Source organism: Nymphalis io, chromosome 25 (assembly GCF_905147045.1).
Source record: "Nymphalis io chromosome 25, ilAglIoxx1.1, whole genome shotgun sequence".
Lineage (NCBI taxonomy): Eukaryota > Metazoa > Arthropoda > Insecta > Lepidoptera > Nymphalidae > Nymphalis > Nymphalis io.
This window is the reverse complement of record NC_065912.1, coordinates 7,608,323-7,634,421: the sequence shown is the minus strand read 5'-3', so window position 1 is coordinate 7,634,421 and position 26,099 is coordinate 7,608,323. Positions and strand designations below refer to the sequence as shown.

General features: G+C 32.9%; 1 protein-coding gene across 2 annotated transcripts in view; it reads right to left on the bottom strand.

Moving 5' to 3' along the window:
- The window catches only part of LOC126778137 (thyrotropin-releasing hormone receptor-like), a 101,121-nt gene extending 75,269 nt beyond the window's left edge, over positions 1-25,852 (bottom strand). For both annotated transcript variants that reach the window (XM_050501545.1, XM_050501546.1), the window contains exon 1: positions 25,658-25,852. The gene's annotated coding sequence lies outside the window, so the exon portion shown is untranslated. The remainder of the gene's footprint in view (positions 1-25,657) is intronic.
- Between the last annotated feature and the right edge of the window lie 247 nt (positions 25,853-26,099).

Genomic DNA, 26,099 nt, shown 5'->3' with positions numbered 1-26,099 from the left:
AGGTACAACTTCTAACGCTCACAACGCAATGTCTATTATATCTTGATATGCCAATGTCTATGGTAGACATGACAATTTACGTAGCCTCGCTCGTCTGACTTCCGATAGGTGATAAAAGAAAATATACATACTACTCTACTTGACACCATTATAGTTTTGCGACAAAAAACAAATGAATAAACATGGAATTATATGAATTAATATAAAAGGGATGACTGACAAGTTCATAGATCAAATTTGTGCCCAAGCATATGCCGTGAACCACATACAATGCTATAACGAAACGCTATACAGAAAACCACATTATAAATACTCCATTAAAAGAAAATAGACAACTGCCTTATCTAATGCTGACTATGACTCTATAAACATTTTATTGGTTCGACATTTAAGTTACGAAGCTAATCGAAAGACTACAGTCATTGAACTAATAAAAATAACTATCTTTCCTCGTATTTAAGATCCGTTATTATGATGTATGAATGAGAATGTTCGTAACTTCGTAACACAAATACTAAAAATATATTTTCGAGTGGGTAATTTAATCACACTAATTTTTTTCACACTTCAAACAAGTTTTCATCCAGTGTTCGAAATTTGATCATAATCGTTTTAAAAAAAATCGAAAATCAATTCCAATTTTTATTTTTTTTTAATGATAATACTAACGAAAAAGGCGAAAATCAATTGACAAATAGAAGAGACTGGTCTGTAGAGCTTCTGTCGAAGAATCTCAGTGTCAACCCGGAATATGTAAGTTGAAAATGTGTACATTCTCCTGTATCGGAAAGCACATAACGTCGTTGGTCCTGCGCCTGAACTCTTTCCAGTCATGTCGAATTGAAGTCATATCGAATTTCGAGAGTGAAGTAATACAGTGCATCTGTTGGCACAGTTGTGCACTCTAATAAGCCCTGCACTGTAGGAAAATCTATCTTGAGATTGACCGCTGTGGTCATTTTAACAATTGTTAACGGTTTTTAATAATAGTAACGATTATTGATAATTAACTCGACTTATATTCAAAATACAAGAAAGTCATTTTAGTTAAGCAGATTAATTTTCGCTTCTACCCAAAAATTTTAACAAAACTTGCTGCTATCCACTTTTATCCAGTTTACACCGGTTATTACTAGACAGGAGGACTGCCATATGACTTTTTAATGAACCAATTTAATGAACCATATTAATTAATGAACCATCTTAGATTACACCATTGCCTTACGGTTTACCAATGCTCTAGATTTTGGTCTTAGCCAGGAGAAAGGGTGGGCATCCAGTTAGGCAATACTTATGGATAGGTATTCAAATGATACAAATTGAAAACTTTTTATTGCTCATCTATAACTTTAAGTGTAGGAAAGGTTCCATCAAAAATACAATCACAATAACATCCATCTGCTAAAAAGATTTCGATAAAAACTTTAGACTCGTTTCGGCGTCGAATTGGCAGCATACACCTATAAATAAGTAGTATTTGGTATCCCTGTCTTCAAATATTTCATTACTGAAACACGCTGACAAAATAATACGCGTTAATTTAAACTAAGAATTATCTTCAGCATTCGACTGAAAACTTTTTCGATCAATCAGCATTAGCTTTCATCCAATAGACCGTACGTCAGAATCCTACTTTATCCAAAGAAAGACCTAATAGGATGAATGCAAATCTTGTTCAATTTGTGTCCGCTAATATATCTTTAGATTGAAATTCGTCTGCAAGCTATATAAAGGTTTCTTAAGTTTTTTTTTCAATACATTATGTTGCCTTTTTTATTTCATTCACTAGTTCTACTAATTCTACGTCCAAGATAACGAAATTATACAGTTTTCTTGATAATGAAAAATAAATCCATCTTATATAAACGGTTTTATGATAAGCAATTTCTTTTAAATTATCAAACTTCTTTAACAATTTATGCTAATAGCTTTGAAGCGTTGTTTGTAAGAACGCGATAATCTGTATAGTATGTATAGTCCATTTAGAGGTTAAAATTATTTAAGATCGTGTTGCTACCTTTGAAGGAGGAGCTGTAACGTTTAACGCAAACCACACTATACTTATACTTAATTTGTATATGATTGACTGTATAGTTACATATGATATGACGAGATGGCCTAGTGGTAAGAACGCGTGAATCTTAACCGATGATCGTGGGTTCAAACCCGGGCAAGCACCACTGAATTTCCATGTGCTTAATTTGTGTTTATAATTCATCTCGTGCTTAACGGTGAAGGAAAACATCGTGAGGAAACCTGCATGTGTCTAATTTCATTGAAATTCTGCCACATGTGTATTCTACCAACCCGCATTGGAGCAGCGTGGTGGAATAAGCTCCAAACCTTCTCCTCAAAAGGGAGAGGAGGCCTTAGCCCAGCAGTGGGACATTAACAAGCTGTTACTGTTACTGTATAGTTACATATATTAAATTTTATCTTTCTATAAATTTATTCACAATACTTAATAACTATTACAATAATATATTTTATATAAAAGCTTGCAATTGTCTTTAATGACCAATATTATAATTTATTATTATTATTAAATTTACATTATTAATTTTTATTATTTTAGTCAAATTTAAAATAGTACCTCCCGATTCCCACCCGACGCACAGCTGCCCATAATGCAGGCCGCATTTCGGCGCTGTATAGCAATGGACAACCTTTGTGCCAAGTGCGACCCGGAGCGACTGTCATGTATAATAAATTATTATTTTTTAATTTATTTATACCCGGATCTATTGACCTTCTCTTTAATGGAAAATGCAGTTTTATTTTTATACCCAGCTAAAACATTTATGGATTGGCTGCCTAAAATTAGTTTAAAAATGAAGTATATGACTAAATCATTAGATTATTTTGGTAAGTAACTTAATATCTAACTTTTACTTAACTAAGAGTTACTTTTGCATTTATATTATGTTTGAATGAATTATTAATGCTCACTTATTGGTATAATGTTAAACGGCCTTGCTAATATTAAACGTTGCTTAGCGGGTGATGAAATGAACCACGTTAAACAATGCTGTCTTCTTCTTTCGAATGTCAAATCAATGATGACAGAAAGAGCGAAACCAATGTTTAACTAAACAACGTTAATAAGTAAGACCGCTAATGTTTATTTTTAAATTATTTTCAATTTCCAAATTCAAAAATGTGGTAAAACATAGCAATGGGTACTACGAAAAAAATCAAGTCTAATAATATACTTTCTTCTGTACATACATACATAAAAGAATTAAAAAAAACACCGGTCATAAAGAATTCGTTCCATATTTAAAACATACGCGAAAATATCTTAATAATAACTTTTCTTGACAAACACATCGTTTGGAAACTATGTCAACGAAGAAAATTTTAAACTTCAGCTGAAGTTCTTATCAAAATACTTCAACGTCATTACAGCGATTATCTTGACTCGCATAACCGGTTCATTTTTACAGTAGAAAAACATTTAAAAATACACTTTATTTTCTCTATCGTATGGTTTAAATTCAATTACATTTAGGTGTAACTTTCAACCCATTGTCGAAGGAAAATGCTCTTTAGTGTCAGGATTAATGACACTAATTATGGCCCTGAAAAATGTTTTGCCTTTTTAAAAGGAAATGCATAAATGCATTGATAAGAAAGGAAACCATTAATGGTTATGTTTTGCAAAATAATTGTGCAATATGCGCTAAGCCAAAGTCCATTGAAAAAGTTTTCACTTAAAAAAAGTTTAGTATTTTGTAAGAATATAAAACTGATATTCAAAAAACACAATATCACCAAATGATAATTAAAACATAAAACATTACGGCCTTATACGTTGGTTTTCTTCTCTTTCTATAATTATTGATTTGACATTCGAAAGAAGAAGACACAGTGTTTGTTTGAGTGTGTTAAAAAGTGTGTAAGTGTGATGATTAGCAATTACGATTTCCTGCAATAACTGTTTCTTAAGATGCCGTAAATAAATATATATTGTTCAATTTAAAATTGAGTTGTACGAAACGTGCGGGGAAAACGAGTTTTTACTGTAATTAGTGTTCGTTCGAGGTGGATGCAAGAAAGACGTATGGCGAGTTCTTATATCACACTAATTTATAATTGCAAACGTGTTTTTTTTTATTTGTTTCTTTGTTACGCTTTCACGCCCTAATTACTTCATTCATTAACATAAAATTTTGCATACACGTTGTCAAGAGTAGAGAAAAAGATAGAGTATAACACCAGCCTCCTGTAGGCGGTGGTGACGACTTAAAGTCACGTGACCCATTTGACCGACTACTTACCAATTTTATATAAAATAACAATGTCACGAATATTAGTTTTATTTTTGCTAAACGCTTATATACGTAAAATGATTTATAATTGAGTCTAAATGCTCCGCAGAAAAAAAAATGAAGTTTCAGTGGGCCAGTGCTGTGCATACAAAGCAATTACCATCCTTACTTCAACTGTCGGGTAGAACAAGCAATTCCATTATATTTTAATTAATTTCAGGTATTTTACAAAATGCAATGTAACAAGAGTTAAGGCTTATAATGAAATAGTCTTCATCGCTTTGAAAGTGGATCTCACGCTTTTCAGAACACTCATTTCTTTGTAAGATTTTTTTCGTTTATTTTTAACATCACGAAGTCGATTGGTCATTTACTTTTATTAAGTTTAACCCCGATATCTGAGTCTCCATTAAGGTTTGAGTAAATTAAAGATGACTTAAATTAAAACCGTAATAGCCCAGTTGATAGAGCGCGTGGATATTCACCGACAATAGCAAGTTGAAATCCAGGTAAGTAGATATTTTTATGTGCTTAATCTATATTTATAATTTATTTATAATCATCGCGAGGATGTTTTGGGTAAAATTCTGACACGTGTGTTCACTAACCTTCTTCTCAAAAGCAAAGGAAGCCTTGTGTTGGTACATTTAACAGCAGTTAATAATGCAAAATAAAAATTAATGTGTTTGTGTATTATAATTAGCAAAAAGTAATCAATTACATATTTTTACGTTAAATCAATCTCGTAAAATGATGATTAATAAATGCTTATTATTATATATTATATATATATAATAATATATATATAATTATATACTGGCCTCCAAAAAAATCGACCCACCTACATTTTTTGTAAAAAAGCTATCGTATGGTTTAAAACTACCACATATTTATATTTTTAAGATTGATAATGAAAAAATGCAATTGTAGGATTGTACAAAAACAGAAATAGTGCGCAAAAAATAGGTTTTTAGGTAAATATGTGACAAAACACGAAAACACAAAATTTTACGCAATTTTATTTTTTTGTGTACAAAACGATTATGCCGTTTGTTTTTAAATTTGGGTGCCTAAATCTTACTTTAATAGGGAGTGTTTCCTCCTCTTGACCTAATCACTGCCTGCATACGCCTATTAAGTGACCTGATTAGCTTTTTAATGTCTTCCTGTGGGGTCCGTTGCCATTCTTCAGTTAGGGCAGCTTCCAGTTGATTCAGGGTTTCTGGAATTGGATTTCGTGCTCGAACCGTACGTTTTAGCTGGTCCCAGAGGTGCTCTATCGGGTTTAAGTCCGGACTATTGGCTGGCCACTGCATAACTGGAATTTCGACTTCCCTGAGATAGTCTTTAACAATTCTAGCGACGTGAAGTCGTGCGTTGTCGTGCATAAGTTGGAAATTATCCCCAATATATCCAGCGTAAGGCATCACATGAGGCTCCAGAATGTCCGTTATGTAAGTTTCAGCATTAACAGCACGATTACGGAAAAAAACCAGCTCTGTGCGTCCCGTCAAAGAAATACCTCCCCAAAACATTGTAGAGCCTCCACCAAATCGGACTGTTTCTCGAATGCAACACTGAGAGTAGCGTTCTCCTGGCCTTCGCATGACGTTACGTCGTCCATCAGAGCCTACTAGAGACATTCGGCTTTCATCACTGAACAATACTGTCTCCCATTGGTCCAGTGTCCAATCGACGTGCTGCCTAGCAAATTGTAGTCTTGCTTGTCGATGGGATGCTGTGAGTTTTGGTCCTGTTGCTGGCTTGTGAGGGGTTAAGTTTTGCTCTCGAAGTCTTCTTCTTACAGTATTTTCACTCACAGACACTCCACGACTTTCTCGGAGTCTACCTTGAACGTCAACAGCCGAAAGATGTCGGTTTCTTAAAGACGTCAAACCAATAAAACGGTCATCGGTCGGGTTCGTGACACGCCCCCTGCCAGATCCTGGTCTCCGGCGATACTCCCCAGTCTCCAAGTAGCGTTTGTACACTCTTCGCATCGCTGAACGACTTAATTTTAGTGTTCTAGCCACATTTCGCTGACTTAACCCCTCATGAATAAGAGCTACGACTTGAGCAGCTTCTGCTTCAGTAGTATCCATTTTTTATGTTTAAACTTATTAAAATTATTGTTTCAACAAAGTTTCATACACTTAATCAATAATAAACATCGAACCGAGATGACTCCGCGTTAAGAACTGGAAATAAACTAACCATGCACTTTGTGCACAAAGTAACGTTTTCTTATCAATACTTTAAAAATATTCCAAATATCCTCAATAACACTTACAACTCCTCCAAATCAATATCAAGTGGGTAATAAAATGTTAAACGTATGTCCCATAAGTAAAACAATCCACCTAGGTCGTCGCATAGTTAAGATAACAACTTTGTAAGTAAAAAAATACGGGTGGGTCGATTTTTTTGGCGGCCAGTGTATATATGCTATATTATATTATTCTTGAATCTTATATTATTTGCATTTTAATAATTTTGATAAAAACAATTTTATTCATCCGATACAATACAGTACAAATATTTTTCTTTATACTTAGACTAGAAGACATAGAAGACTCTCAAAGCCTATAAGATCAAACTATAAACTCACCGCAGAACACAATCGTGAAATGTCAGAAAGTGTTATGCAACATTGGCCATATAAATATAACATTTAAATGATATAAGCATCAAAATCCCATATCAAATTCCAACATTTTACGAGTGAGAGAAGTTACTTCTTATAGACGAGCACGACAGGAAAATATACAAGATCATTCGACGACCTTATCGCCAGTACAGTAACAGCCTGTTAATGTCCCACTGCTGGGCTAAGGCCTCCTCTCCCTTTTTGAGGAGAAGGTTTAGAGCTTATTCCACCACGCTGCTCTAATGCGGGTTGGTAGAATACACATGTTTTACTGGTGGTAGGGCTTTGTGCAAGCTCGTCTGGGTAGGTACCACCCACTCATCAGATATTCTACCGCAAAACAGCAATACTTGATATTGTTGTGTTCCGGTTTGAAGGGTGAGTGAGCCAGTGTAATTACAGGCACAAGGGACATAAAATCTTAGTTCCCAAGGTTGGTGGCGCATTGGATATGTAAGCGATGGTTGACATTTCTTACAATGCTAATGTCTAAGAGCGTTGGTGACCACTTACCATCAGGTGGCCCATATGCTCGTCCGCCTTCCTATTCTATAAAAAAAAAAAAAAAAAAAATATGACATAATTTCAATGAAATTAGACACATGCAGGTTTCCTCACGATGTTTTCCTTCACCGTCAAGCACGAGATGAATTATAATCACAAATTAAGCACATGAAAATTCAGTGGTGCTTACCCGGGTTTGAACCCACGATCATCGGTTAAGATTCACGCGTTCTAACCACTAGGCCATCTCGGCTTTTTTTTTTTTTATCGCCAGATAATTGACTAATTATGTATAATTTAGCAATAGTTAGTTTGTTTTAAATAGTATCTCCATAGGAACTACCAATCAATGTGCCACCAACCTTGGGAACTAAGATGTTATGTCCCTTGTGCCTGTAATTACACTGGCACACTCGCCCTTCATACCGGAACACAACAATTACAAGTACTGCTGTTTTGCGGTTGAATAACTAATGAGTGGGTGGTACCTACCCAGACGCGCTTGCACAAAGCCCTACCACCAGTAGATATAGATATGGAGTCCTATAACCCAACAATAGAGTTTACACCTATTTTTCAAAAGTTTATTTCAATTAGATTCTTTAGTGCAAATAATCCAAAAAAAACTACTCTTTTTATTCATTCGATAAATGCATTTTTTTTTAATTTTTACATATTCCAATTTCGTGCGTAATTTGACAAAAACATATAATAATATAATTTTAGATATTTCTCATTTATAGTAAAATGCCCAACCGATTTGAGAACCATCTATTAACTTGGCTTGTCGTTAGTTTATTGAAGAGCATGATAATGTTTGCATTATACTCAATAAATTATTGAACTGAGGGTTTTCTGCTACTTCTCTGGGGACCTTCTGAGCAAAAGAGGGTTTTTGCCTTAGTGTTTAGAAATGGGATATGTAACAGGATTCTCGTTTACATTACACCGTTATCATAATTACATAACTCTTAAAACTATTGATTTCAAAACTTTTTTATTGGTGTAATTTATTTTATTCACATTAAATACTTTAATATATATGAATATAAATTAAAAAATAGCTACTGTACAAATACACACTGGAACATTTCTCCTGTGAATGGCAATTCCCATCCTCTGGGTGAAATATTAACTAGCCTTTCTTGACAGGAATCTACTGGTGACCCAGTATAGACAAGAAGACTTGGCATGTTTTTAAATAAAGATAATTAATTACAATTCATATGTATAACGCTCTGAATGGCTACCATGTTTGTGACATCATAATGTTAAAGTACTTAATTTTTTTTTATAACAGGAATTAAATATAAGTACTTTTAAGTTCATAATGATCTTTCAATTTATGACACAAGAAATATTCGATTATTCAATCACATCATTCAATTTTTGCGCTGATGTGTCATGTCACTTCTGATAATTCGACATTCTGTTTCAAGTCTCATTGAAGAACGCCGAGAAACTTCAAATTGAAAGATAGCGAGTATTCAGAACATCGCAATCGTTCTTTACAAATTCAATTTCTAGGTTTCAGATAGCGTCCCACGTACGTTATTTTTAAATCAAACAAAACCAATTTGGACATGATTCGGACTTTTTGTATGTATTGTATTTTGTATTATTTATTGTTTATCCCAATCTAGACCTTACATATAAAAGGCTTATTACTAACAAAGAAAACGTATACATTGATTAAATGGAAGTAAATATTTAATTACATTGAACAACGTACTGTAACAGCCTGTGAATGTCCCACAACTGGGCTAGTGATGAAAATTCAGTGGTGCTTGCCCGGGATTGAAACCACGATCACCGGTTAAGATTCACGCGTTCTTACCACTGGGCCATCTCGGCTATATAATAACGTACCTATATAATTAAATAATTGGTAGTAACGATCAACTATTGAGTTTCTTTCTAGTTGTTCTCAATAGAAACTATAGTCAGTTATAATAAATACACGAAAATTCTAAAGTTCTTGTAAGAGCTTACTTCCGTAACAGCCTGTGAATGTCCCACTGCTGGGCTAAAGGCCTCCTTTCCTCTTTTTGAGGAGAGGGTTTGGAGCTTATTCCACCACGCTGCTCCAATGCAGGTTGGTAGAATTCACATGTGGCAGAACTTCAGTGAAATTAGACACATGCAGGTTTCCTAACGATTTTTTCCGTCACCGTAAAGCACGAGATGAATTATAATCACAAATTAAGCACATGAAAATTCAGTGGTGCTTGCCCGGGTTTGAACCCACGATCATCGGTTAAGATTCACGCGTGCTTACCACAGGGCCATCTCGGCTTTTTTTTTTATTCAAGAGCTTACTTGAATAAATAATATTTCAATTTCCATTTTCAAAGAATAGAACTAATTTTAGAGCTATAATTGTAAGTATGTTGTAAAATTAATTAAGAAATCTTATTGTCAGATATATCGTATCGATCTACAAAACTAGATATGGAATTCACCAAACATAGTTTACAAACATATTATTATATGATACCATACAATGGGATAAAAACTTTAATAAACCTGCAATATTGAAATAGTTATGTACATCATGTAGGACCCGTCAATTTGTCTATACTATGGCCACTGTAAACCAAAAAAACATATTCGAATTTTAAATCACTCTCTTTATCTGTGGTATTTCATGTTTTTTTTTACTTCTGAACAATTAACTCATCTGTAATAGTTGTACGTGTGCTTCATGTTAAATTTATTTGTTGTTTTAATTAAATCTTGTTCTTTTGCAACGAAATGACACAATAACATTTGCATGTTATTAAGCTTTCAAGATTATTATTATTATTAAGCCAGATGTCTTATTACTTTTTTTATTAGATTTCTTAAAATATTTCGTTATTTTCTTGCGACAAAATGCAGGTTTGTTTAATGTTTTAGTTGTTTGGTATATCGATCAGCTAATTTATTTACTTGGTGGTAGGGCTTTGTGGCATAAAAAGCCGAGATGGCCTAGTGGTTAGAACGCGTGAATCTTAACCGATGATCGTGGGTTCAAACCCGGGCAAGCACCACTGAATTTTCATGTGCTTAATTTGTGTTTATAATTCATCTCGTGCTTGACGGTGAAGGAAAACATCGTGAGGAAACCTGAATGTGTCTAATTTCATTGAAATTATGCCACATGTGTATTCTACCAACCCGCATTGGAGCAGCGTGGTGGAATAAGCTCCAAACCTTCTCCTCAAAAAGGGAGAGGAGGCCTTAGCCCAGCAGTGGGACATTAACAGGCTGTTACTTAGGGCTTTGTGCAAGACCATCTAGCTAGCTGGCTAGGTACCATATTTTAACGCCAAACAGCAGTACTTAGTATTGTTGTGTTTTGGTTTGAAGGGGATTGTGAGCTAGTGTAACTACTGGTACAAGCGATATACCAACTTATTTACCAATGTTGGTGATGCACTGGTGGTGCAAGGGATTGTTAAGAGTTCTTGCAGTGCTATGTTGCCTTGTCTAGTCATTCAGCCTAATTACTTGAAATAATAAATAAAAAACTAAAAAAACAACCAGTTTTATAAAATAAATAAATACATTTTTGGAATTCTTATTTTTAATTAAATTCGACAAACCAACTTCAGAGCGGCAAAGTTACAATATTTGTCATGTAACTTTTAACAAATTATAATCTAACTAAAAATAGAAGTATATCCAAGTATTTGTATTTTCTTATATACAGATGTATAATCATTAATTGTATTTAAAAATAAACTCGCACAAACACAATTTAATTTTAATAGTAGTGAATGCGAATGGAACTATTATACAAATGGAGCTGCAGAAAAGTGCAAATTAACATCAGCTGACGGAATCATTACGAAAACAACGTTTGAATGCTTTTTCCTCGTGTTATAAATTGTTTTACTCTCAAAACAGTTCTAACAAACTTTACTCATTGAAAGCAAATCGAAGTATCAATTGATTCAAGTAATCGTTTGATATAGAAAAAGTTTTCTTAATAATGCCTTAACCAGTTATAGGAGACTAAAAGTTTGGAATGAAGTATAGTATCTTCAAAATTTTCACATTTCATTGGTCGACCGTAACCGTACCGTAACAGCCTGTGAATGTCCCACTGCTGGGCTAAAGGCCTCCTCTCCTCTTTTTGAGGAGAAGGTTTGGAGCTTATTCCACCACGCTGCTCCAATGCGGGTTGGTAGAATTCACATATGGCAGAATTTCAGTGAAATTAGACACATGCAGGTTTCCTCACGATGTTTTCCTTCACCGTAAAGCACGAGATGAATTATAATCACAAATTAAGCACATGAAAATTCAGTGGTGCTTGCCCGGGTTTGAACCCACGATCATCGGTTAAGATTCACGCGTTCTTACCACAGGGCCATCTCGGCTTTTTTTCTTTTTTCATTGGTCGACAATTATGAATAATAATACATACGCATATATTTATATATTTTATAAAGAATATTTTATTCAAATCATAATACACAATTTCATTATAATACATCTTATATGCCCACCGTATCGGAGCGTGGTAAAGTAAACTCAAACCTTCTCCTCGAAAATGAGAGGAGGCGTTAGCCCAGTAGTAGGACATTATAAGCTATTACTTTACTTTAAAAGTAAACAATTTAACTAATTTAATAACCATAATATAGTTAATATATAAAGTTATTATATTATAATTTTTACAAATTATAATATAATAAATATAATAATTTCATACGTATTCAGTACTTTACCGCCTTCGTAGCACAGCAGAAAAAAACCATTTAAAATTATAAAAACTCTTTAAGAGTCAAGATTCACAGAGCCGTACAAAACACATATTTCGTTTCGTTTAAAAGTATTTTATTTTTCTTATATATATTATTATTATATATATTTTATTATATTATTATTTTAATTCGAATTCATATTTAATCAACAATTTTAAGGTAAAGTTAACGATAAACGGTCGGAGTAATTTTGGTTTTTGTTTTATTCGCGGCCTCTATCTCTATATATATCTATGGCTCATATTTGCATCATGCAGTCTGAAGCTAAATCGACAGCAATTCTCATTATTCCAAGTGCCCTATAAACTTTAGACAGCCCTATAAGTTTATTTTCAAAAACTTCACGGATGAAGTCACAAACAAGTAAAGAAAATTAACTCGACTAAAAATTTTTGCTAGAAACCAACCACTAAATTGCAAGAATGACTTTTACTGCTTATTTCGACTATAATTCATCCCTCTATAACCCTCTTGTTTATTGAAGCTGAAGAATTAGAGAAGTTACTTTAAATTTACAATGTGAATTCAATTATGGGATTGTTTTTATTAATAAAGTTAATATGAACAAGCGTTTCTGATCGTTTTTATGTCTACGTAATTCGAACCATTTTACAAAACAGTATGTCTTCCTCTGTTTACGACAGAATTTCACGCACAGATTAATCCGCACACAACTTTTAGTAATTAAATTTCATTCAAATATTTTGAAGTAAAAAAAAAATTGTTTAAAGTAATTTCAATTTGTAAAAAAATATAATTTTCTCGATAACTTAAGCTTGTTAATTTTCTATTTATCACTCAGTCTAGTCGGTAAATTAGGGAAACGTAATACGATAAGATTAATCTAGACTTGAATGATTCCACTTTGATTAGCGTTAGGTTTCAAGATTTCGTATTTTAAGGTTTCGTGAACTTACAAAGTAACCTATATTAAATTACATAATTGTGTTACTTCAATACAATTTATTTATATACATATATGTATGTATGTATATATGAAAATCAACAAAGTACTCATTTTATGCTTTTTAACTACATATCATCCTAAGTTATAAATGTTTAGTTAATATAATTCATTTTATAAATGAGCAAATTTAGAACTCATCATTAATATGTTTCGTATATATATATAGTGTATATTATATTGATTTGTCTACCAATGCAACCGCTTTCTTGCGGCTTTGGCTTTATCCCCATAAAATTATAAACGATAACTCAATGTGTATAGAACCTACTTTACTATTAATATTCATGTTGTTTGTTAGACTGACTCATTGGGCTAGTGTATATTAAAAGCTGTGTATGTCACTTATGTGCTACCTCTTTTGTGGCGAAAGCTGGCTTATTCCACCACGCTGATCCAATGTGGCTTGATGGATACACATGTGACAGAATTTTAGTGAAATTAGACACATGTAGTATAGTGCCTGAGTTTGTAACCGCAATACTACAAGTGTAACGCTTTACTATTGAATAAAGGACTAGAAATAAGTGTCGTAACAAAATGAAAATATCTTTTATTAAATATCATGCATTTATATCGGAAAAAGCGCCACAAGTTTATCATATAGGAATATTTTGTCCATAATTCATCCCCGTACTCAGCAGCGCTGTAAATCGCTGTAAAACTTGCCCGCGAATTGCGATAGACAAAGGCTTCGCAATAAACTCTCACTTTTTGCGTTAAGACGTAAAAACAAGGTTTAAGAAGAGAAGGCTTAATTTATGAAGCTAATAGTTTTTTTTCGGCCAGTCTTTGGGAAAACCGAAAGAAAAGAGTTTTAATCTAATTATGTATAAAAATGTGTGAAATCTTTTGCTATTACTTAATAAAATATTTCTTACTCTCTTTTACCTTTCACGATTTACTATATGTAACTTATCACGATTTATTATATTACATTTTTTGACTACCTCGTTGGTCTAGTGGCTAGATATAAGACCGTAGACCCGCAGGTTAGGGTCAAATCCCAGGTCGAGCTAATAAATAGTTATCTGGTTTTTTGTCGAAAAATCTCAGTAGCAGCCCTGAGTTGGAAGTGTACAAAATTTCGCTTCAAGTCCAAATAATATATCTATACACAAATATAACATGTGTGAGTGTGTATGTCAATCAACTCATAAAAGGCACTAGACCGATTTTTGATAAAATAAAAATGCGTATGTTTGAGTGGGCTAAGATTATATATGGTAAGTGGCGCAGCAATCATGTACAAGGATATTTTTAAACAAAAAAAAATTATATAAATAAAATCATTTTCACGTCGGTACGGGCAGCTGATATATATGTTTAAAATACTACTTATTGGTCTATGAGATAAGCTTCTCAGTTGTAAGTTTAACTCGTTCGCGTCGTACGTGAGTAAATTAATAATTTAAGAAGCAATGTTTTAGGTGAATTCATATTTGAAAAGTTCGCAGTTCGTTTCCGTGATTAAGACTAGCTTATATAGAACAGTTCAGGTTATATATAAAGAAAATCAGCCGCAAGGATTAAAAAGGATTTCATTCCTTAAGAGTATCATAAGGTATCTAAGCAACTGTACCCGATGGTAGGAGTACAGAGAGAGAGTGAGAGATAAACTTTAAAAAAAATAAACGTCAAATGTCACGAATGACATTTACTTGACAGTGACAGAAAGTACTGTTAGTTTTTCTGTAAAATTTCAAGGCCAATACTCATCTTAAGTTAACTTTACCAATTGATAAATTTAAATCTTTTGTTAAAAAAAACATTAATAAATAAGTAATCACACAGGATTATGTAGATGACAAAAAAGTTAGTATTTGTTGAATTTCCTGTATAAACTTAGTTGTATTAAATGCTCATAACTTTGTTATTTAATGTGAGGAAAAGAGTAACGACTGAGTTTTATCAGGTTTTTCTCGGTTAATTCGATGTTAGCTTTACATTTCATATTATCCTTTAAAATGTCAATTCAAAAGTGCTTAAATAAAAGCCCACTCAACACTTTTTTAGGTAACACATCATTTTACATAAAAAAAAATTACATCTCATAAAGTTGATACCACACAATTTATTCTCAATTACGTAGACGAATTTATATAAATTTTTAGTAGTTTTATGATTAAATTAATTATATATGTACATAAAATACATTTAACATATTTGTCAAGTCCAACAATGTAAAACTTAATTAGTTTGATTTGTAGAGCAATAGGGGTTGTTGAGCATATACAAATATTCAATCTCTGCAACCCTTATCTTGTTAGACTTAGAAATCAATCCATGTTTAATCTGCCCTGTTGTGTCTTTACTGCAAGTTTGTACGTGATTCTTAAGACCTCAGTAGCTCAACCGGCTTTACAATACGTTTACTACTCCGCATCTGGTACTGATCTTAGGTTTCCTGTCGTCTCGAAAAATAGAAATATTAATTATAATAGTTTAGTTTCACTCGCGTTGAACAGTCCTGCTACATCCCCGCGGGCCGTAGCATAAAGTTAATAATAATAATAATAATATCCTGGGACATTATTCACATACGGCCATCTGATCCCAAATTAAGCAGAACTTGTACTATGGAAAACAGATAACTGATATACTACATATACTATTTTTTCTTTTGTAAACACATACCTATATAGATAATAACACCCAGACTCAGCACAAACAGACATGTTCATGCACACAAATATCTGTCCTGGGTGAGAATCGAACCCACAACCTTCGGCGTAAAACGCAACTATATACCAACCACGCCGACCGGCGTTAAAACCCGGTTAAATAGTCTATAACCTTTCTTAGGAATTAGACTATCAAAGCAAGAATAAGTATCACAGCATTAGCATGTTCAAACAAAAAAAAAACTATTGAGCTTTATTATATTATAATAGAGATTTCTAAAACACTGATATTGCTATAGGTAAAAAACCCCACTATTGATTATAACATTTATTATTCGTTAAGCTTCATCTCTAGTCTTGTGTTTGATGGTGAAAGAAAATATCCATATTGTATCAAGTTACACGTTCTGTCTCGGCTTCATTTGTATTTTTATGAAAAAAAAAATTCTTTGAAGAACTCACTCGTATAAATCTGAGTTAATCAAAAATAATTCTATATTCAACGCATCACAATTTAGGGTCAGCCCATTACCACTTCCATGAGGCCTGGACGTGATGAATAATAATTTAACAGCGAAGTTTACAGGACAAAATGACAGTGTCCTATTATATTTTTGGTTAGTTTACCCTTTTATTGGACCATTTTAATTTTAAACAGTTTCAACTAACTCGTTAATATTCAAGTTGTGTCAATTTTAACCAATTTTCTAACCCTTAAAAAGTCTGGATAAATTTATTCAAAATGTTTTCGACATTATAATTTAGGAATTGAAAGGGCGTATTGATTCCGTATAAGTAAGCGATATTTACTAAGCATCCGTTCTAATGATCTAGTTTTGAGATCTATGGTGTTGAGGGAACTTATCAAAGGGTAACTGAATTGCTGGCCTTAAATCTATTAAGACTGCAGCACTTTAGGGAAAATCGTTGATAGATTGGACCGAAAGTGATTTTGTTGTGAGTGAGAACCGGGTTTTTTAATTAATATTAGGCAACGCTATAACTTTAAAAACTCATGAATTGTTAATACACATCTCAAAGGGTTAAATCAATGGTTCGAAAGGTTAACCTATATTTAATTATTCATCACAAGAAGTCTCTTGATATTAAATCTTAGAATTGGGTAAATTGAAATTTGTATCGAGCGCTACAAAACAAACGAGTACACCCACAAAGGGCATTTTAATGTGTTATATATATTGGCATTCCCTGGGTGTCTCGTATGCCATGACGGCTAACGGCGTGATGCTTTCTTATGCCGTCACATCCCTTCGTCGCTGCCGGTTTTAACTTCATTATGTGTGATGTGCTTATACTGCGTTGCTATATATTTATTTTATTAATGAAATTTAGTTTTTATTTATTTCACTAAATATTATATTTAGTTTTTTATAATTGTAATTTATTTTAATAGCCATTGAGTTTGATGCTTCACACCTGCTAGATGATGTCCCGTGACGGGCACAATTTTTGTTTTTCTCACCAACCAAAAGTGTCCTGGAAATCGCTGCTTTGACCACTATGGCCACCTTTGGCACTTCTAGCCACTTTTGTTAATCCTTATATATATATATCACTTTAAACAACAAACTCATATTCCACTGCCAAAGAAGCCAACTTAGTATTATTGTGTTCCGGTTTGACAGGTTAGTTAGCCAGTATAACTACAAGTTGGTATGGTATTGTCGAGTCGGTAATATTTATCACAGCGCGCCTACCTATTTGAGACAATTAAAAAAAAATATATAACAATTCAATAAAGTAGAATACTGTCGGCTAGAAGTAGTTGCAGAATAAATTGGTTGTGTAAATTTATAGCAAGCGGTCAGTGCAATCGCCGGCACATCCTAGCAGGGGACAACTGTATTATTGTTCACAGAGATTTATCTAATTTGATTCTTCGAACTTAGTAATTGTATAGTACGCAATATGTATGCAACTCACAATTTAAATTAAATAAAAAAGAACTTAGTTTATAGACGGGTCGTTGGAGCGGTTGGTAGATTGCCTTTCACGCCGAAGGTTATGGGTTCGATTCCCACCCAGAACAGTGCAGACATTTGTGTGCATGAACATGTCTGTTTGTCTGAGTCTGGGTGTAATTATCTAAATAAGTATGTATTTACAAAAGAAAAGTAGTATATGAAGTATAACAGTTGTCTGGTTTCCATCGTACAAGCTCTGCTTAGTTTGGGATCAGATGGTCATGTGTGGGACATTATTAGTCCCAGGATATTATTATTGATATCTCTGTATTTATTTACTTTAAAATGTTAGGTAATAAATAAACAATTAAATATTATTATTTTTTAGGAACTGATTTGTTATGCCTGTAGTAACACTGGCTTGCTCATCCTTCAAACCTGAACACAACAATACTACTAGACATGTTTGTAGTAGGATAGTACCTACCCAGATAGGCTTGCACAAAGCCCTACCACCAGTGTAATTATAGGCACCGGAAGCATTACTTAGAAGCAACGGCTAACATTGTCAGTGTTAGGAGGTTAGCTAAACTGGTGGTAGGGCTTTGTGCAAGCCCGTCTGGGTAGGTACCACCCACTCATCAGATATTCTACCGCAAAACAGCAATACTTGATATTGTTGTGTTCCGGTTTGAAGGGTGAGTGAGCCAGTGTAATTACAGGCACAAGGGACATAAAATCTTAGTTCCCAAGGTTGGTGGCGCATTGGCTATAAGCGATGGTTGACATTTCTTACAATGCCAATGTCTAAGGGCGTTTGGTGACCACTTACCATCAGGTGGCCCATATGCTCGTCCGCCTTCCTATTCTATAAAAAATAATAATAATAATAACACGTGTTCGGATACTTGCATATGTGTTAAATATGTATTTTTGCCATAATACATATAAATAATAGACACAATTTGGTTAAAACACGTACGAATGAAATGACGATGCGTTGAAAATGGTTAAACTGTAAGAGCGTTATCACACCATTACGCGTTATCACGCGATTCGCGAATGTATTTTGAGCGAGGCGATGGCCGACGCGATTGACGAGCGTTCATATCAAAATCAAAATATATTTTTTTAGGCTCTTGACTTGAATTTTGAATCATGATTTTAACTTAACATTGAAATTAGTTTCGAAATTTATTCCACTAAGAAGAACCGAATAAAAACAAATAAATAATAAGTAATTATTTACATTAATAATATAATAATGAACCTAATACATAAAGACCATAGTTTTATGAGTTAAAGAATGTTTTGTAATATTACAAAATCCGTGAGCATCGCGAATTTTAATAACATCACGCAATATGTCCTTGACACTTGAAATATTCAACAGCTGATTTAAAAATATTAATATATTATTTAAATAAAGTCGTAAATTTGTTTTGAATATGTTGGTTATCTTTTTAGACTCATGTATCTGAACTGTCACAATTGTCTAGTATTAAATTAGAAATAAAGACGTTAAATGGTAAGCAGACTGGCAAGTAGGCTACCTGATGATAAGTGGGCACCGATGCCCATAGACATTGGCTTTTGTAAGATAACATTAATCATCAATGCGCCACGAATTTTGAGAACTAAGATTTTATGGCCCTTGTTTCTGGCTCACTCACCCTTTAAGCCGGAACAGTCATAAGTATTGCTGCTTGGTGACAGAATATGCGATGAGTGAATGGTAGGTTGTCCTCCCTGTGTGTTTATAGCAATTGACGGGCCGGTTGGCGTCGTTGGTAGATACTTGCCTTTTACACCGAAGGTTGTGAGTTCGATTCCCACCCACGATAGACATTTGTGTGCATGAACATATCTGTTTTTCCTGAGTCTGGGTGTAACTATCTATATAAGTATGTATTTACAAAAGAAAAGTAGTATATGTAGTAAATCAGTTGTCTGGTTTCCATAGCACAAGCTCTGCTTAGTTTGGGATCAGATGGCCGTGTGTGAATAATGTCTCAGAATATTATTATTATAATTGTAACGGCAATTGTTGAACAGTGTTCAAGTTGATGCTGTAGAGTGTAATTAGGGATGATTTACAACAAAGTGTAGATAGTATAATAAATAAAAGTTACAACGAATGTTTAGTTCAATATTCGTCATAAACCTACGAATAAGAATAACAAAAATACAATAAATTAATTATTTTTATTATTTCTAATCATACATTTACGTTGCTCTAGAAAGCGCAATTTTACTCTATACATATCTATAATATCAATGGAAAGTAAAATATTATGAATTTATTCTATCAAGTGATCAAAAACAGAAAAATTGTATAATTGAAGCCAAATTATTATTTGCGAAGCAAACATTCGTTGGTTACACAAGGTTATTTATTGGGTTTTTTTGTCGAAAATTATCTGTGGCAGCCCGGAGGCTGGAAGTTGAAAGTGAGTACACATCCATGCCTCGGAAAGCACATAAAGTCATTTGTCCTGCGCTTAAACTCTTTCTATCTTCTCTTTCATCGGATTAGGAGAGTGAAGGAATAGTACATCTGAGTGTGTTCTCACAATAGTGCTGTATAATACAACCTAAACGGTTGGCTAATCTCTCTTAAGATTGGCTGTCATGGCCGAAGTCAGTCAGAAGGACATTATCATTCGTTCAGAAGCCAAATACTATTCGTTATAATTCTAGTCCTATAACGTATAGATATATATAATAGTAAATAATAAATACTATACTTTGTTGACCATCTCTTAAACAAACTTTCTCCATGAAAATGTCAATATATTTTCATCTCAAGCAATCTACCATCATCTTGTTTCATATAAATATATAACAATATCGTTAAATCAATTCCGGACATTGACATTTTTTGTGACTCTCCCTCAAGCTTTAGAAATAAGTTACTTAATTATTATAAAATGCATGATTAGTTTTAATTAATACTTTTAATAATTTTTAATTATGATTTCGCCGATTGATTTTTTATTATATAATGACATTATTTATTATTTAAATTTGACTTTTTTTTTTAAATTGCTGATGATTTTTTTGTTACTTTAAATTTGAATTTGATTAGATGAATCTGAAAGTGCTATGTACACTTATAATTGACATGCATATTAGATATACTATTATTGTTTTATAAATTAATCTTTTTAATGCTTTATATGTATGTTGTAAGTGTGCTATTATAAATTAATTAATTAAATAAATATAAGATTTATTAAAGATTTTTTAATGTAGCATATAAAAAATGCTAATATTATAAAATAAATTGCGTGGTACCAAGATTTCGTTTGTGTTGTTTTAATTTGTTTCACTTATTATTCTAGATCACACGGCTCAGTCTATTAGTAGCAGCGATGTCACAAACATTTGACTGTAATAAAAAGTTGTCTATATAATAAATATATCTGTCTCTCCTAATTAAAACAGTTTTGATAATTAAAGCCTGCGTGGATTCTCAAAAGAATACCTTAATTTAAAGATTAAGGTACACAATTGATTACTATATTACACATTACGAAGCACATCTACACCAAGTTAGTAAAGCTGATTAAATTACCATTTTGTTCCGTAAAATTCAAGTCGTAGCGGATTTTAACCATAAATTAAAAAAAAATACGATAATTTAAATTACTCCATATAATATAAACATTAATTAATTTTTTGACTTATTCTCGTTCTAATGATAGTAACAGTTTAGTGAACGTTAAAAGTATGTATTTATCATTTTTTTTTAATAATTGCAACGCAACGCCCGCGGCTAGATTTGGAATTCCTACTACACAAATGGTACAAAAAGTACATCCGTCGATCAACGCATCTTATTTAAATATGTGTTGTATTTGTATTTTAAATACATAACGAATATGCATCGTTTAAAATATATTCTCAATAAATAAATAAAAAGTGTTTGTATAATTGTCCTCTATGCGTTACTAAACTATTTATCTAATTTTGATGAAACTGTAAAGCCCTTTTTTTAACGCTGGAATAATTCGTTACCCGTTTCCCCCACGGGAACAGTGGGGGGTATGTGGGGCTCGCCAGTGTCCAAGGCGCCGAGTGCGCCCCGAACAACGGAACACCCACTAAAAAACCAGCGGTACCCTTCCCGTCGTAACGAGGAGCGCCACGGGATCGCTTTCGCATGCTAAAGTGACGATGGATAAAGCCCTGCCCAAGAAAAGACAAGAATTATTTTTTGATTTTTTTTCTTTCAATACAATTTTTTATATAAACCCTTATACCAACCTTGCTAAGCCGGAACGGGTAGATTGTATAACATAAAATATACAGAAATCAAACATTAACAAATTCTATACAAATAAATAAAATTGAAATGACTGTTTGTTAAAATAACTGCCCTTTTAAAGTTAATATGGCTATTTGTGAGTTACCAAAACCAAAACATTTTTTTTATCTCACTGCTGTCTAAACATTTTGTATCATATATAATTTAAACATGCATTATGTTCGAACGAACGGTAGATTTTGCAGGATTTACGTAACAAACTGAATTCCACGCTGGCGAAGCCGCGGTTTCTGCTAATAATATAATAAAATAGTATCATGTTAAACACCATTCCATAAATGACTGGATAAAGGTTTTCCCTCTTGTTATTCCAATCGCTTCGTAGTTATTACATAATATTCATAATATGTGTCAAAATTTTCAACAAACCAACGAAATTAATTATAATCATAAATACAACTGCAATTAACATTCACGATGACAGTCAATTTGGTTGTATGGCTTTGTGTATACCTCAACAACTTATAATCTTAAAACAACACATAAATGCTAATAGGACGAGCCGCTTGGCGTGGTTGGTGGATGCTTGCCTTTCACGCCGAAGGTTGTGGGTTCGATTCCCACCCAGGACAGATATTTGTGTGCATGAACATGTCTGTTTGTCCTGAGTCTGGGTGTAATTATCTATATAAGTATGTATTTACAAAAGAAAAATAGTATATGTAGTATATCAGTTGTCTGGTTTCCATAGTACAAGCTCTGTACAAGCTTAATTTGGGATCGGATGGCCGTGTGTGAAAAATGTCCCAGGATATTATTATTATTATAATGCTCCACTGTGCAAAAAACACTAAATTACTGACGATGTAAGAAATTGCTAATATTTACATTAGTCACCAATTGCTATCACGTGCCCCACTCGCTCGTCTCTTTTAAATACAAAAAAATAGTACGATTTTTTTATAGTGGTCCTGTGGGACATTAATATAGAGATAAAGGCAATAAACGTATTTTTTAATTCGTTTCTCAGTCTATGCCACGTCGCGAATAAATTGCTGGATTGGTTTTAAAAAATTACCATGTTTTTAATAGTGGTCGTATATGATACTTCTATTACAGAAGTTCAGGGATGCTTAATCAATTGTGATAAATCTAATGGTTGACTACAAGTTTTTCGAAAGAATATTAAATGTATACAGAAAAAAAAAGTTAGATTCAAAAAGCACATATTACAGACAATGAAAAAATTATAAACATAATAACAATCTAAATTTAACAAATATTAAAAATAAATCTGAATATTAAAACAAAAAAAAATAGATTAAAATAAATACAATACATTTTACTTAATTTAGTTGGCAACATTGGCATGATTAAATTGTGTGACTTGCACAATATGCGTGATAAGTGTCAGGCAACTTGGTAGTAGGTAGCATCACGGTATGCGCAAGCGATCCCATGACGCTCCCCGAAGTTACGGAGCGATTACTATACGAGGGTATTTCGGCGTACTCCGCGTTGGCGAGTCCCACATAAACTACAAGGAGATAAAACGCGAAAAGCGCTTTTCCAGCCAGATCAAAAAACTATATAAATAAAATTTTATAAAAGTAACACTTGCAAGGGGCTGTCATAGTATGCATAGTAATACAATATCAGTATTTACTTCACCTTAATTACTACACACTACACTTATTTTTACGAATAGTCTCCTTTTTCTAATCCAGTACTTGACTACGAAAAGGTTGACGACCTCTATCTTGAAGCTCACAAATTTACTGCCTCGTTGGTCTAGTCGTTTTGATATAAGGCTGCAGACCCAGAGGTCCTGGGTTCAATTCCCAGGTCGGGCCAATAAAAAGTTATTGGATTTTTCTGTCAGAAAATTCTCAGTAGCAGCCCGGATTCTGGAAGTTGGAAGTGTGTACACTCCCGTGCCTCGGAAAGCACGTAAAGCCGTTGGTCCTGCACCTGAACTTTTTCCGGTCGTGCCGGATTGCCGTCCCATCGGATTATGAGAGTTAGGGAATAGAGAGTGCACCTGTGTTTGCGCACACACTTGTGCACTATAATATCTCCTGCGTAGGTGGCTAATCTCTCTAGAGATTGGCCGCCGTGGCCGGAATCGGTCTGGAGGACATTATAATAATTATTATTATTATATACGAAGTGTTCCGTACTTTTAATGCCAAAAAAAAGAAGACGAATATGATGATGACCACTGGGTCGGTAACTCGGTACTACGATGCAGTACAGTTACTACAATAGTCGCTACAATATTAATAGTAAAAAAACTATGTACAGTCATTTTAATAATATATAAAAAAAAAAAAACAAAAAGTGTAGCGGTGCAGAGGCAATAGTGCCAGCGTCTTGGGTACAATGCCACAGGATAATTTTTAGACTGCGTGTTTTTGCTATGCATTTGTAATGTATATTTTGGTTTTATTATAGTAAAAGTAAAAACTACCACCCACTTGAAAAAAAAAAATAGAAAAAAAGTTAAAGCAAACTTCATTAGAAAGAAACTAAATGTATTTTTGTCAAATTTCATAATAATTATTTTCAATATAAGAAATAGCCATTTGTTTCATTCGCAAAACACGTTATTTTCTATAAAGTCAGTTATTGTTTAATAATCAATTGCAAAGGAAGTCCCTTTCCTTTTTAAAAAAATAGTAAAGAAAACATGTGACATTTTTAGGGTTTTTGGGATAGTCGTATTTAGCCCCACAAAAGATGTAGATCACACACAGTAATTTTTTTTCGCAATTTTCCGCTTGATACTTATATATTTTTTTAAATTATTAATAGATGTTTTTGCAAATGACAAAAGCTTATATATATACAGATTAAAAATTTATATTAACTAGATTCAGTATAACACCATCATATAAAAAATAATATAAAAAATATGAAATATAGATTAAATATTTCGAATGTAAATTGTAGTTTACTCCTTAATCTATGCAATAAAACTGTTTCCCTACATTTATTTTGTTCTCAATGAAGACTTATGAGGGGTCACTTAAACCATTATGGTCGAGAAACAATAAATTGCTGTTTCTGATAACAACTGAAAAGACAATAGCTGTTTGCATTTATGCACTAGACATAATATTATGACTAATGTATGTTAGTAGCTTTGGTATAATAAAATAACATACTAAAATATGTTTTTTTTATTTGTACAATTTTGTCAAATAGACTACAAATTTGAGCCCAATATATAATGGTTATATATAATAAAGTTTATAAATAATATATAAATAAAATTAAATGACAATACCATTAATCATATAATTTTATTGTTTAATTGTTTGGTATAAGAAAAAAAATGAAAAATATGTGTATATGATTAAAATAATAATTATATATTTAATTCTAAAGTTAAAAACGGTTTTCTATAAAAAATAAAACCCTTTTTTTAAAATAGACAGCGACGTAATTATTACTTTTTTTCTATCAAAATGATAAATAACAAACATTTTACATCTTAAGTGACACTAACATTGCTATAATTTAATTAAAATCTCGAAAGCCCATATCAATAAATTTCGTATGCCATTTATTTTCTCAACGGCCGTTTTAGAACTTATGATGTAATTAAAACGATGCACGTCTCATTTTGTAGGTTTCGAGTTCAAAACGACTTAATTATAAACATTAAAGTAAATTAAATTATTAAAATAACTTACGTGCATCAAAAAATTCGGCCGAGCAATTTTTAATCACGGAACACGGGTGCACTAATAAAAACGTATTTAAAACACTTTTTTAACACGGTCATAAAATTATATTGAGTCACTTTGTTCAGCAATGGATCGGAAACTTTCGCGCGGGAAACTTTGGATCGTTGAGCATTAACTTTGAACACGTCTGCACTCGGCGCTTGTCACGCGTCTACTGAACTGACTGACTGAAAGAAATCCTAATTTTTCATATTATTTCGCTTACGCATTAGGGGCGGGAAATATCATTCGAACTATGAATGTAAGTCGCGTATTGTCTTTGGTCAAATTGTTTCTATTTATCGAAAAAAGGACAAAGGTCTTCTCGATTCCGCCCACTATTATTGTAATTTTATCTGTTTTGATAGCAGTCGAACCTTCTTCGCTTGGTATGGCCTTGATGGCTTTA